Raw genomic sequence first — 14,565 nt, forward strand, 5'->3', positions numbered from 1 at the left:
CTGATACTCCCACCATTTGTGATAAAACACGTACAGAAGTTCTTGGCGCATTTTCCATTATTTGTTGGACATTTTCTTTTAATTCTTCAGTCCGCTTTTTAGGTCGGCCGCTTCCTTCTTTTCTTGTTACACTGCCCGTTTCACGAAAAACATTAACACAACGCTGAACTGCACTTTGAAAAATTTTGTACTCAACAACGCCGGGAAATTGATTTTGAAATTCTATGAAACATTCCTCAATAGAATACTTCCATATTCCATCAATCTTGCGTCCATTTCTAAAGTAGGACTCTATGATAAACACTTTTTGTTCTTGAGAAAACACCATTTTAAACGCTTTTTAAAACGAAAATATTCAAATTGATAGCAGCGGTATAGCGCTTTGACAGATGACTTTTAAGTTCATTCGCTATACGCTACGCCCTACGTCCAAATTTTCAGAACCAACTTGACCACGTTTTTATTTGAACGCTCGATATAAATAATTATGAATTAACACCATTGTAGGACAATTTTAGGACATACTAGACACGAAAGCCAAGCTATAAAATAGGTCTGCCTGTCTGCCTCTCACGGGTAATATTCACATATCGTTAGTTAATCTCCATGTGACGTCACAACATGGTCGCGAGCGTGCGTAATATCATACCTCTTACTTTAAGAATATATCTAACTTACGGATGCATTTTAGATCCCATAAACGTGAAGCTTATGGGATCTAAATGGGATGTTTATCATGGACAACGCAGTCAAATGCGCAGCTGAGATCAGAAAAAAAGGTTATAGGTCTACCTAGAAAGAAGTACTGGGAAATTGTTATGCAGTTCCTAGTAAAGAGATTACATTTTCCAAATGATGTGGTTTACGAATTTTTCTTGAAATGTCTTCTTTAGTTTTTGTTATTAACGCAGTTTTTAATGTTCTATGAAATCTTTCGACCATCCCCATTACTTTGTGGATGGTAGCTTGTTGTGTGTATTTTATGTGTACCTATGTATTTCGTAAATTCTGTAAATAAAGCTGATTCGAACTGTCTACCCTGGTCTGTGGTTACGGTATATGGTATACCAAATCTACACATACATTGAAAAAATAATGTTTTAGCTATTGTTTCTGCTGAAATATTGGACAATGGATACGCTTAAGGCCATCTTGTAAATATTTCTACTACTGTGAGTATGTAACTACAGTGTTCTGAAGGTGAAAATTCAATTTCATGTTGTACTAGTTTATATTTAGTGCTATTGTTTTTTATGTTTTTAGTAGGTCTGTTAACTCTTTATCATGCTCTTGCGCATGTTGTATTTGTTCTAAATTTACTTCGAAATTATCAATCATGTTAACAATGTTTTCATTTACTCTAGAAAGACTATCAGTAATGATATTATCTTTTCCTTTTATGTGTCTGATATCTGATGTGAATTGAGCAATAAATTCCAAATATCGAAATTGTCTTGGACTTTTCTCTGTTTTTGAATTCAAAATGTTAATAAGAGGTTTATGATCTGTAAAAACAATGACCTCTCATTTCTATTAAATATTTAAAATGTTTAATACTCATGTAAATCGCTAAAAGTTCTCTGTCAAATGTCGAATATTGTTGTTGCGTTGGTGTGAGTTTTCGGTTTTGTTATCCAAAACGGTGGAAATTTGATTGTAAATATTCATTTACATACATACATACATACATACATACATTTACATTTATTCATTCATTTTGAATTATTTAAAAATAGTTAAAAATTTAGTTTATTTTTGAAATTGAGAGTAGGTTTATATTATGTGTAGCAACCTTACCACAGGAATCAATATATCCCAATTTTATTTTTAAAGATTTCGATTGTTCTTTCTTCACTCTTCCTATTGATCGAATTCTTCTTTCTTTCTTTCTTAAAATTGGAAAATTTTGATACCGTTTCTGAAGATTCTCTTTCGCTTCTTTTTCTTCTACTTTTGTTTCTTGAACTTATTTTTCTTTTAAATGTCTGGAATCCTTTTTAAATTTGCTGTGTTTGTAGTCGTGGTCACCAGTGGGGGAATTACTATTTCTTCTTGTTATATGCACTTGCTTAATTAAATAAGAATATCTTCTTCAAAGGTTTATTTTATGAAAATACCGTTCAATGTTATTTGGCTTTTGTAAATGTAACATGTATTCAAAGATATACAGTGTAGGAAAGTACCAATGGTCTATCAGAAGTTACGTGAGAGCGATAAAGTAAGCCATAGAAATCCATGTGATAGACAAGGATGGCTATAATGAAGGCGTCTAATAGTTAACGCCCATTTCGCCCTTCCACAAATAAGAAATGGATCTTATTTGTGGAAGGGCGAAATGGGCGTTGGCTATTAGACGCCTCCATTTTAGCCATCCTTGTCTATCACATGGATTTCTATGGCTTACTTTATCGCTCTCACGTAACTTCTGATAGACCATCGGTACTTTCCTACACTGTATATTTTTATATATATTTTATTTATAACATTTCCTTAACTACCAAAAATATACGCCATTCTGATCTATTTCTTTAGGCTTCTAGACGTAGATCTTGAAATAAGTGGATCAAGCTGCCACAACACTGAAAGAAATGCGCTTTATTCTTTATTAGAATTCTATATATCATTGTAAGACCATTGTATACTATATGTGACAGTTAAACAGGTGAATATTGAATAAAAAACGCGTACTGCTAGCACAGTTGTATAGTGACTAGAAACCTTATTCTTTATTAAATTATTGTATAACTACAACGTTTTTTATACCCTTTACGAAATAATAACAACAACTGTTATTAAAGTGTTCCATATCGTTATTAGAACATCTAGTACGGATTATTAGTTTTATAATAATAAATGTATTAAACTGTTGTATACTCTGTATGAGTTAAAAACATATGACATTAAGTTTTCAGAAATTTTATTGGATAACTGTAATTACAAGCAAAGGTTCTAATGTAAACATAAAACATACTTTTAAGCATGATGTCAATGATGACAAATCGCTCCCAAAACTGTCCAGTTTATTTTCTTAGCAATGATGCACCCGTATTTTCTTGTATTACATGAGAATTTGCACTATAACTCTTCCACCTTAAGAATGAAGCATCCCCTGAAAGCTTCTTTCCATCTAATTCTATTTCCTCTGGTTGATTGACTTTATATCCATGCTCTTCTTTGCCACCGTGAACCTTCTGTTCCTCCATCTTGTGTAAATCTTAACATCAGCGGTTTCTAATAGGACATACAAAATAATAATGTTTAAGATTTAGACAAGATTTACATTTGAAAAACAAAACAATTACAAGCAACAGTTACTTACATAATTTTCCATTTCATACAACGCGATATGATCATGTATCCCACAAAACATGTGCTTATACTGTCTATTTTCATCAACCTAGACGTGTAATAGTTGTAAGTCGATGCACAACGGACTGTCGGAAATTTTACGATCATAACTGATTATGCACCGAGAGGTGACGATCACTTAACCATTATAAGACGCGTTTTACACGTTAAAAACGGAAACATTCAGTATAAGAACGAATAATTCTGTTAATACAATAATTGTTATATACAAATTCGGATACTGGTCTTTATACAACAAAGCTTCCCTACCATACAATTGGAACATAAAGTCTATAACACCTAATAATGTATAAGTAATTCATTATAACCTTTATTTCTTAGATGCATAAGGTGTATTAAGCACTTTCCAGTTAAACTCATTGAATAATGAGTATGGAGGTGATTGCTTTTTTTAATAAAAGTTGTATATTGGTTATAAAAGTTTTAATATGCGCTATACACATTATTCTAGATAAACAGTTTAATAAGGCCATTTCTTTCAGTGTACAGTTACAGGATCGGCAGTCAAGGAAGAGTAGAATAATTAACTTCAATAAACCAATTGAGCTAGTTTTGGACTTAGTTTTGCATCTTACTTCAAAACTTCTCTCTAATTTTACAATTTTTTCGTCATATATCCACATATACCATAGAAGCTTCGATATAATGATAGCAATTTAGTCCTAGAATATGTTCATAATAACTAGCATAATCTTGTTTTAAATCATCTGAGGGAAAGAAAGACGGATTTCATGATATAGTTTATGTTTTCTAATTGTACCTACCTTCATAGAAGAACTAAAAAGTCAGTTCAGTTTCCAGTATTATTTACAATGTTGTGAGAATTGTTCTTTAAATATATCTAAATCTTTATCCGTTTTGAGTTAAACCATAGATAGTTTCAGCTCTTTACTTTGTTGGTATTCAGTGTAGTTGGTACAACCATAAAAGTTACAATCCCTATTATCTAAACTTTTCTGTTAAAGAAACAATCTCCTAAACCACCTAAACTCCTAAACTACCATCGCAACCCGACTTTATGTCTACCATATACTTTAAACTACCTTTCTTTCAAAATAAGTGATAAGAGGGATCATTTCCAACCGACATTTTCAGCTGAATGCCTTCTTGATGCAACTATTTTTAGTTTAGTTCCAAGCTAGTATAAAAGTTTACTTCCCAATCGTCACGTTTTCTAAATTTATAACTTATAAACCGTACAGTATACTCTATACTGGTTATAAAATCTCGAATTTATGTCCCCGGGCGCAAAACAGATCCATCTTATGAAATACGAATGTGAAAGTTAATGGTAAATTCGGGAATTATTGCCCATTAACTTCTTTATTAACAAAATCATCGCCCGCTGATAATAGTAGCTGAAGATGCGGTGGCTAATAACCTTTTTACGGGCGTCGCGATGCAGGAAATTGCGCGATAAAATCTGGGGGCTTTGATAAAGTTTAAGTGCAACTATTAAGGGTGTTGGCAGGTCGAAGTGTCAGGATACAGGTCGGAGTGGGCAATTATTTATTTTCCTATCTCTCCAAAGGGGATATAATACCCCTTTTGGACCGCTTTCAGTGAAAAAGTGAAAGCGAATCGATCCAGGACAAAACCACTGATTTGGGATGTATGATAACACATTTAATATATTAATGTATCACGGCTGAATTTTGCATTAGTCACTGTCTCAAAATATTCATTTTTTTCCAGTTGAAATTTAACAATCTGTCAAACATAACTAAAAAATAGAAAATATTGCAGAAAAGTGACAATTTCTATTTAATAATTGACCTGTTTCAGCGATTATTTCAAATCTGAACTGGAAAAAAAAAATGAATTTTGTTCCATCATTTTTGGACACACTGTGTATCTCCCCCAATGCCTTCATAGCTGTTTGAAAAGGAAAATATGTTTTTTTTTAATGTTGGCATTCATAAACTACTGGTTCGTTAAGATTTTTCGACCTAAAATGATCCAAGAAATAAGATCTTAAAGTTATGACGATTTTCAAAAACACTCTGTACATTTTGTTCAGCCTTGTTGAGCTGACTGAAAAAAAAACAATTTATTTTTATTGTATATTTGAGTGCATTGTGTCAAGAATACTTTTACAAATTTGTATAAGAATAGGCCCATTCAGTGATATATAATTTTAAATTTTTCTTTAATTTAGATAGTATTTAACCACCAAAATATATCTTAAAAAAATTAGATCAATAGGATTAATAATAAGTGATATATTTAATTCTGAATTTGTAAGACCCTTAAAAACACACAACACTGCGGGAGAATAGGTAATGACGTCACGATACCGGCCACTCGGCGATCAAGTCGCAAGAGATGTGTAGATATTTGCAATACTTTTACCTATATTATATACCTATATTTTTAAGTGTATAAATAGAGAGTGTATAAGAGATATACAGCAAGTCTTGTTGAAATGCATTTTTCACACAACATATTTATTATAAACATAGAATGACTTGGAATACCTTCAATGCATTTTTGGATTTTTCTCAATGACGTAAATGGTTCGCTTTTCTACATTTTCTTTTGCGTTCCATTTTTGTACAAATGTACCCAACGTACTAGACTCGGTACTTGTGGATGTATGCGACGACGTGTATGTGCCAGTAGTACTTTGACTAATATTTGAAGCAACTCAGAACCACCCTCGTTTTTCTTTGGTTGCCCGTCAGGGGGTTGTAAAATATTATTATTTAAATAAATTGCTTATAGATCCCTCTCGCCACGTATTTCGAATTTTTTTTGGACGGGGACGTTTGAATGGGGTAGAATTTTTTTTCGGCGTAAATTTGAAAATTCTGCTCTAAATTTTTAAATAATAATATTTATAACCCACTAGACGGACAACCAAAGAAAAACGAGGGTGGTTCTGAGTTGCATACCGTGGCTGGGGAAACCGTGGATAACATCACACAAACTTTTCATTTTTCGGTAATGAAATAAATATTTTATTCGGACTCGATCCTGAGGTACTTTTGCAGCCTGAAACTATACAATATTTGTACAATCCTCGATTTCGACCCATTTAGACATAAAAACAATGATTAACGAAACTGTCAAGCGAACCACACACCGTATGTATTAACACAGAATGGGATGACAGCGAGCGGAGTGCTCTGCCAGTCGCCCGTACCGGTATTATGACGTCAGGCAATAGTTGCTCAACGTTTTTCCGCGCTCTGTTTTCATTAATTTATTTCACACATTTCTCGTTGAAACAAAAAATTGATTTTTGGCATACTAACTAATTAAAGGGTAAACTTTTGGAATATGCAAAAAAATTCTATTGAATGGGCCTATTGTAACAATCATTCAAAGGTAAATGATGAATAATTGCTCGCAACTGTAATTCAATGCTGGACGGAACTTTACTCCGCAGAGTAGTTATTTTCCACAGTATTGTTAGTGAAAGATATGATCTAGCTAATAATAATTATCGAGTATCTGGTATTAATTGACTAACAAACCATAGTTTGTAACAGGAGTTGATAGCAGGGCTGTAAAACCATCAGTTACGTCAAAGAAAGTGAGCGTTATAATCCTAATAAATTTTTGTCGTGACACGTCTCAGATATCTGGATTTATGGGGTTATCGAATAACTTATAACTCTAGTACCGGAAAGTTTGCGAATTTCTGGGATATCGAACCCTTGTCGAGCGGAAGTGTCATTACCGATATTAATATCTGAATATATTTTAAAGTGACATTGTGGAATTGCCATAATAATTTTAATCAGAGATTATACACCTGCATACACTTTATGCTTTGTAGTGAGACAAACAGAAAAATAAATAGTTTGCCTTCCAAGATTCAATTTTACGTTTATATATTTTTTTAGAGAAACTGCTGAAGTGTTTCAGTGACAGAATGAATGACGTGAAAATTAATGGATTCAGTATAGTTCCTGTCATAAAAATTGGAATAGAAATGTAAATGTACCGAGTGTTGTAACTTTTACTGTTATTCTTTAATAACTAACTTTTTTATTGAACAGGGTAGGTACAGAGGAAGTATACGTAGTGCTTCATTATTTACTCACTAATGAAAGTCAAGGCAACTCTGTCAATATCTCAAAGAGGATGTCAATTGAGACACAAGGGTGGAATTAAATTATTATTCGTACAGGGCAGCTTACCGCTTCAATATTAATATCAATATTACAATTTCTGCCCCAAGAAAGTTGCTGCTCATGTGCTGCTGATGGCATATGCCAACCGACCAACACCGCCGCGTCGGGAGAGCAGCTTTACTGACTCTCTTCCAGAGACTAGAGTCACCCACTGGCTGACAACCGTAGATTGACAGCTTCTTGAACATCGATTAGTGGAGATTCACCCAGTTTCAATAGTTTAATTAACTGGGAACAGTCAGTAAGTTTGTGATTCAGTTCTAAGCGTGAGTAAGATAGTCTGACCTAGTGCAAGGGTCAGTTCAATATTTATGCAATACCAACTGAAAACCTTCTGGAATCTGGAATCTGGAATTTTAGGGAGGGTAGCTTAAAACGGCACAGCACTTAGGCCTCTTTGGGCCCCTTGTACTTCCTCCCATTACAAGATCAATCCACATTAGCCGCTAACCTAACGTAATACAGAGAAAAAGGTGGTGACATTGCTCAGGGGGATCTCTGTAATATAGGCCATAGAAGGTCAACGTTCTCCCAACACCGATTTTCTTGTGGACGACACGGCATTGCAATCGCATAGCATATGTAGTACTATCTCGCCTTCCTGTTCACAAGCCCTACAAAGAGGTGTTTCACATTTCCTCATATTGTGAAGGTGCTTCCTTAGCCAGCAGTGACCAGTTTGAATACCTGTCACTAGGCGAAAATTTGACGTAGACATGGGCAGGTATATTTTGGCTGTACCTATCCTTGCTGGAATATTATAAGAACTCCGTTAGCAAATTGACAGCTATTTCTATCATCTCACTGTTTCATAAACTCTTTGTTGGTGTTTTCCTTAGTAATTTTAATAAGTGGTGACAGCAGAAGCACACTGGAGGGACCGGGTCTAAAAATATTGAGATTGCACCGCTCGTGTCTCTTGACCCAACATGTACGACCAGTGCCTGGTGATATTCCCATACTGACCAAGTCATTATCTTATGATTACGGAAGATTAGTAATGCTCGTCTACTATCTCTGTAGCTTCGGATGGTTTTACCCTGAAAACCTTTTATTGTTTCTAAAATCACATTTACATATTGACTATATCTATAAGTTTTGTTCTATAAGAGGGTTTTATATGTGCCAAAAGTTTTTTGAGATTTATTTTTCCAGACCCAACATATTTAACTATCCAAATTTTGAAAGTTACTAACCCGCTCTCTAAAATGCCTATGGTTGACATATACAAGCTGTCTTACGGTGACGGCCCATTAGAAAATTTCAGAGACTACTTAGATTTGAATTTTGAAAATTAAATAAAATAATTACATTAATGTAGCATTTCCGGTTATACTGGTAGTCGCGATCTACTCGTTTATTTTAAATGGAACATATTTTGATTATACGCGTAATTTTAAGGGGACTTTTATCAAACTTTTCTATGGTCTTCGAGATATTTCAATTCTTTTAAAAAAGTTGCTTTTCGATAGCCTAATTCAAAAATACTTATTTTTTTCATTGTGCAAGCTAAGGTATTGATATCTGAAAGTTCCTATCCTTTGTTACAGTTACTTTTTAAAAACTGTTTAATTTTACACAGGATTATGAAAATTTATTGACGAATTTGCTTAACTTAGAGCCGCCAAAACTTGTTTTTTCTAAAAGGAACACCCTGTATATTTAATCGAAATCTACTGTAGAATTTTACCTTAATATCTACATTACACTTCCCTATACCTTTTTCTGTTTTTGACGGTTTTTGTGAAAAGTAATGAAAATGATCCAATTTCTTGCGAGGTTCGCTGTGAAATTGCTAACAAACTTAAAAACAAAACAACCAATATGTCATAAGTCATCATTTGCTGTTAACCTGACAGTGGTACTTTAAATACTGAAAATAATGAAAAACAATACGTAGGTATTCAAATGTTGATATTTAAAATATATTATTTTTTCATAGGTTGTGATGACTTATGGTAGGTAGGTTGGTAGTTTTGTTTTCAAGTTTGCTAGTAATTTCATAGCCAGCTTCGCAAGAAATTGAATTTTCATTATTTATCACAAAAACCGTAAATAACAGAAAAATTTAAAGAAATAGTTTTTGATTAAATATACAGGGTGTTCCATTTAGAAAAACCAAGTTTTGGCTGTTCAAACTTAAGCAAATTCGACAATAAATTTTCACCACCCTGTCTCTCTTTCAAATATAAATACTTCAACTTGCATGAAAATAGGCATTTTCGAATCGAAAAGCAGCTTCTTTTAAAGAACTTGATAAATGTCCCCTAAAATTATGCATAGAATCCAAATATACAGGATGTTGCATTTGAAATAAATAAGTATAACCGGAAGTGCTACAATAATGGCATTATATTTTATTTAAACAGAGCACGCCCGAAAACCCCACTGCCCAAATTTTCAAAATTCAAATCAAAGTAGTCTTTGAAATATTCTAATAGACCGTCACCGTTTGTAGATATTAAGAATTAGTTGTTTCTTAACTGCCATCCTTTCCATGTGCATCTAAAAGCCTTTTTTATTTTGGTATTAACTTAATGCGGTTAAAATTGTAGTAATCCAGAGTTATTTTTATTAATTGTTAGTATTTTATTATAATGGTGCATAGTTATAGCATCATGAATTACTGAATATAATTAACGATAAATGTATTTTTTTACATTTTTGCACTATATGATTCTTAAAAAATAATTACCAAGGTTATGAACAACCTGTATATAAAATATAACTTAGGGTATGACACTACCAAGCACTAATATAATCCTAATGCATGGACAATTTGTTTTGTGGTATTTTATAATATATGCTACCTCTTTCTTTTGCCTTAATACCTTACATGATTGATGAACGTTTTGAATTGTATTTTGCCCAGGATCATATAACCTCTAAATATCATTATTGATTAAAATGTGTTGTCTAAAAAAACCTTGTATAAATGTCCTTGAATTTTAGCTGCAAATTCTCGTAAGAAATATAATTCTTGGTAATATTGCATCTCTGAATATTTGCTTTTTATTAATATTTTCAGTAAAAAATTGAATTTAATCTAATGATTAAAGTTCTGGACTTTTCAATTTCGCCGAAAAGTACCAAGAAGTTAAAAACGGGGGGATCCAATACGGATAAATAATTATCCACTACATTAAAAAACCTGAAGGCATTAAGAAAATTGCCTGGAAAAATCATGTAATTTATGGCTGAAACTTAAAAGGTGGAACCGAGATATTCGATTTTGGGACCCTCGCCTCTGCTACTTCTTCTGAGCTTCGAACACATACAAAAACTTCCCTAAATCTATTTCGGTGGCACGATGTATAAATAACTCTGGGGTTTGGAAAGTTTTTCGGCCTACGTGGAGTGGTTTAATGGTACATTTAAAATTATAATACGCTGGGCATACGGAGAAGTCTGAATTATTTTATTAGATATTCTGTGACATCTATATATTCTTAGAAGGGATCAGCGAATGAAAAAAGTTATGATGAATGAATGATAATGTATAAGGGATCCCAAATTGTAAAATTGTTTCCTTTATGCCTTTACCGTCTCAAGAAAATATGTATATACCGGTGTAGGCCAGGAAATATAGAGTGGGACGCGACTTTTTGTTTCAGCAAGCTGAATTTATCACTATAAATATTATGTACAATAACATATTAGTTTCCACAGTCATAAAAATGGGGGAACAGGGTGGGTTAATTGTATAATTTTTACGTAAATTCACATTTTTCGCTTATAACTTTTTTCCGTTCATTTCCACGAGAAAACAGTAAAGTACTTTTTTTTTGTCTTCAAAAGACCTACAAAACTAGCCATCGAGCGTCAAAAAATATTGATTAGATCAAAATTTATAAACAGAAGAATTTTATTTATGACTTTTGAATTAAACATTTATAAACTGTGTTATTATTACCAGAACGTTTTGGCATCGCATCCTCTCATTCCTTATCATTGTCTAATAACTCACACGAAATCTGGAATCGGTAAGTTGAATAGTTTACAAGTTATGGCCTTATAAACAAATTAACTAATTATTAGTCTGGNTCAAAATACCAATAATTTGTAGAAGGCAATTGTTATCAATAATTGTTTGAAATTAGTTGTGACATTAGGTGTTGATATTTAATTTTATTCAAATAATGCTTACTTTACAGCATCGCATTTATCTTGTTAAATGTTACGGTATGGGTAACATTTTTTATAGCCAAGCAATTGAATTGTTTCATGAAAAATATCCAGATGTTAAAGTTACCCGCCAACTAACTAGAAGGCCGTGCTTTCATATTTAAACATAAAATTTAATTCCAAGTAACTTTTTCCCATTACTTTTTCACGTAGCGTTAAGATTTAAGGTACTTTACTCTTCACTGTTTTTACCTTTTCCAAATTTTTGAACACCCTGTACATTAAATTGAACAAATGACTATCTTGCCAAGGGATTCTGGACAAGCAAAAATTTTTATAAAGAATTATTTTTTTGACAACTGAAATTTTGTATCCATTTCAGGTATAGGCAACCCGAACTGGGGACACCCTGTATATTATTACATATTCGGAAAGCTTATGAAAAGAGTTTTAACTTAAAAAAAAATCGTCAAGATTCGTTGAAAAACAACGGAGTTACAGACTGCCAAATATATTATTTTCAAGCGAAAAAAATGCAAAATTATTTGTTTATTCACATTACAAGCAAAGACTGAATACAATAAATTGACATTTGGCCTGAAGCAAAAATTCCTTTTCAGTTTTCCTGAATGGAAAAAACGTTGACTGATATTCTATTGATTTCATTATATTTTATTTTTCGAAAAATATTTGTTGGCCACGGCTAAATGCATATGAAAGCACTCAACAAATACACAGGGTGATTCAAAATACATACAAAGAATTTAGAGGCGTATTTTAGAGGCGTATTTTAGAGGTCAAAATAAGTCTCGTTTTCCTATAAACGTGGGTCCACAAATGCTTAGTTTTCTATATACAGGATGTTAAAGCTTTTTATTTTTTTTTTTTTGATTTTTTAGAAATAATTTCCGAACAAACTTGAATGTTGGCATAAAACTTGGGGTACGGGGTTTTTTTAGGATGCTAAATTTAAATATGTTATTGGTTTTGATGCTGCTTGCAGAGGGTGGCACCTACAAGGGTACGCTTGTTTTAAATTGTCCTTAACTTTTTTGCTACCTTGTACATTGACATTTCGTATTAGTTTGTTTATTCCCCAGTCAATTTTAAGCAAAAAAGGTATATTAGGTCAAAATCTTTCAGGCCAACCGTTTCCGAGATATTGGCTGATGAAGAGTTAAATGCACACCACATTTTCAAATTTTATTAACTATTTACTGTGAAAAATTTTAAAATTTATTCACCATCTAATCAGTAATACACAATGATCTTGAATTTTAGTTCTTTACATTTTTTTTTATACAACTAAACGTTTTCGAGAAAATCACTGCTGACCAAACGGTAGTATGTAATTTAAAAAAAGTTTTATTTTGATGCTCCTAAATCTTTTGTACTAAATTTTGAATCACCCTGTATAATACAGTTCCTGATTCAATAATTTTGAGAAAAGAACATTTTTGGGGTAAAGAGGATCCTGTTTAGTGCCATCGCAAACCAAAAGCAAAATTTTATATTTTCATTTGTACGATATATTGATTAGAAAAAGTAACATTTTCGTAAATATGTTTTTATGACATTTTTTTATGTAGAATCCAGCAGCGTACGCGACTTCGGGTTTTTTAATTATAACACAAACTTGTATTTTTGTATAATTGGAACAACCTGTGTATTTTTGTTTTTAAAAATCTGCGTAAAATATCCTTTCGAACGACTACTAAAGCAATTTCTTTAACAGTAAACAATAATTTTTTTGTAAATCAATTATCATCAATATATCAAATACAGCCATGGTACACTTGAAACAGTTGAATAGTAAACATTTTTTGGCATTTATTCCATGGATGAAAAATTTTTTGTGTAACTAGGTATCATGCATTATCCATTACCTCGGAGAAAATTTTGCACAATTTTCAAAAATTGAAAAATATATAGTGTGTTCTGTTTTCAAAAACATAAGTTTGTGTTATAATAGAAAGTTATAGAAAAATATCGCGTATTCGTAAAATTTTTAATTAATTCTTTTATTTATTAGAGGTAAATATATTATTTATTTGTGATAAAAAGTCTAAATACATTTTAAGAATTAACCATTAAAAACATGTTCAGTGTTTCATTCGCAATGTCTTTTTTTCTTATTTAATTAACTATTCATTACTCAGTAACGACTGAATTTCGTTTGAGAAAATAATGAACGTTATAATGAGCTCTCTTGTATAAAAACGAGTCTATTTTCAAATATAAACTTTTTTCAACATCAAAACTTTCTAATTATAATACGAATATAATTTTGTTCACAAAAGAAATTTGTTACATTTTAAAGTTAATAAAAGATCTGAGCCGCTCATCAGTTTCGATGTTCTATAACAAACAATGTGTCTCAAATTAGATGATCAGTATCTTAGTTAATATTACACTGTAAATAATTGGTGGAAGTGAACATATTGACCTAATGTTGAGTATTCTGACTTTTTTACTCACTTAAGGCCGATTCTCACTTGCGTGCAAGGCATGTGCCCGGCACAGACAAAGCACCGGCTCGGCAAAATATCTTAACCATTGTATCTTATGGGTTTTGAGGGGTGTAATTCACACTATACGTGCGGCGTCTCGGTAAGCAACAGACTTTGCACGCGACGTTCTTACGAAGTAATATTTGCAGGGCATGTGCCGTACATGTTCCGGCAAGTGTGAATACTCTCCAGGCAGTCAACTTGCAATCATAGGGTTTTTGGTTGAGTTCTTATAAGTGATAATTATCTACTTACACTATTAATGGCTCCGAAAAGGACAAAGTTGACAAAATTACATTTCAAACGAGTAAAATTACACTAATGTTTGTGTAAGTCTAGCGAAATTGTTCGAATTGCCCACCCTGTACCATTTGGCATTGTCCTAAGCGTGTGTAAACGCCGTCTACACTTCGTTCAAG

The sequence above is a fragment of the Anoplophora glabripennis genome, unplaced genomic scaffold, assembly GCF_000390285.2.
Source record: "Anoplophora glabripennis isolate ALB-LARVAE unplaced genomic scaffold, Agla_2.0 scaffold36, whole genome shotgun sequence".
Lineage (NCBI taxonomy): Eukaryota > Metazoa > Arthropoda > Insecta > Coleoptera > Cerambycidae > Anoplophora > Anoplophora glabripennis.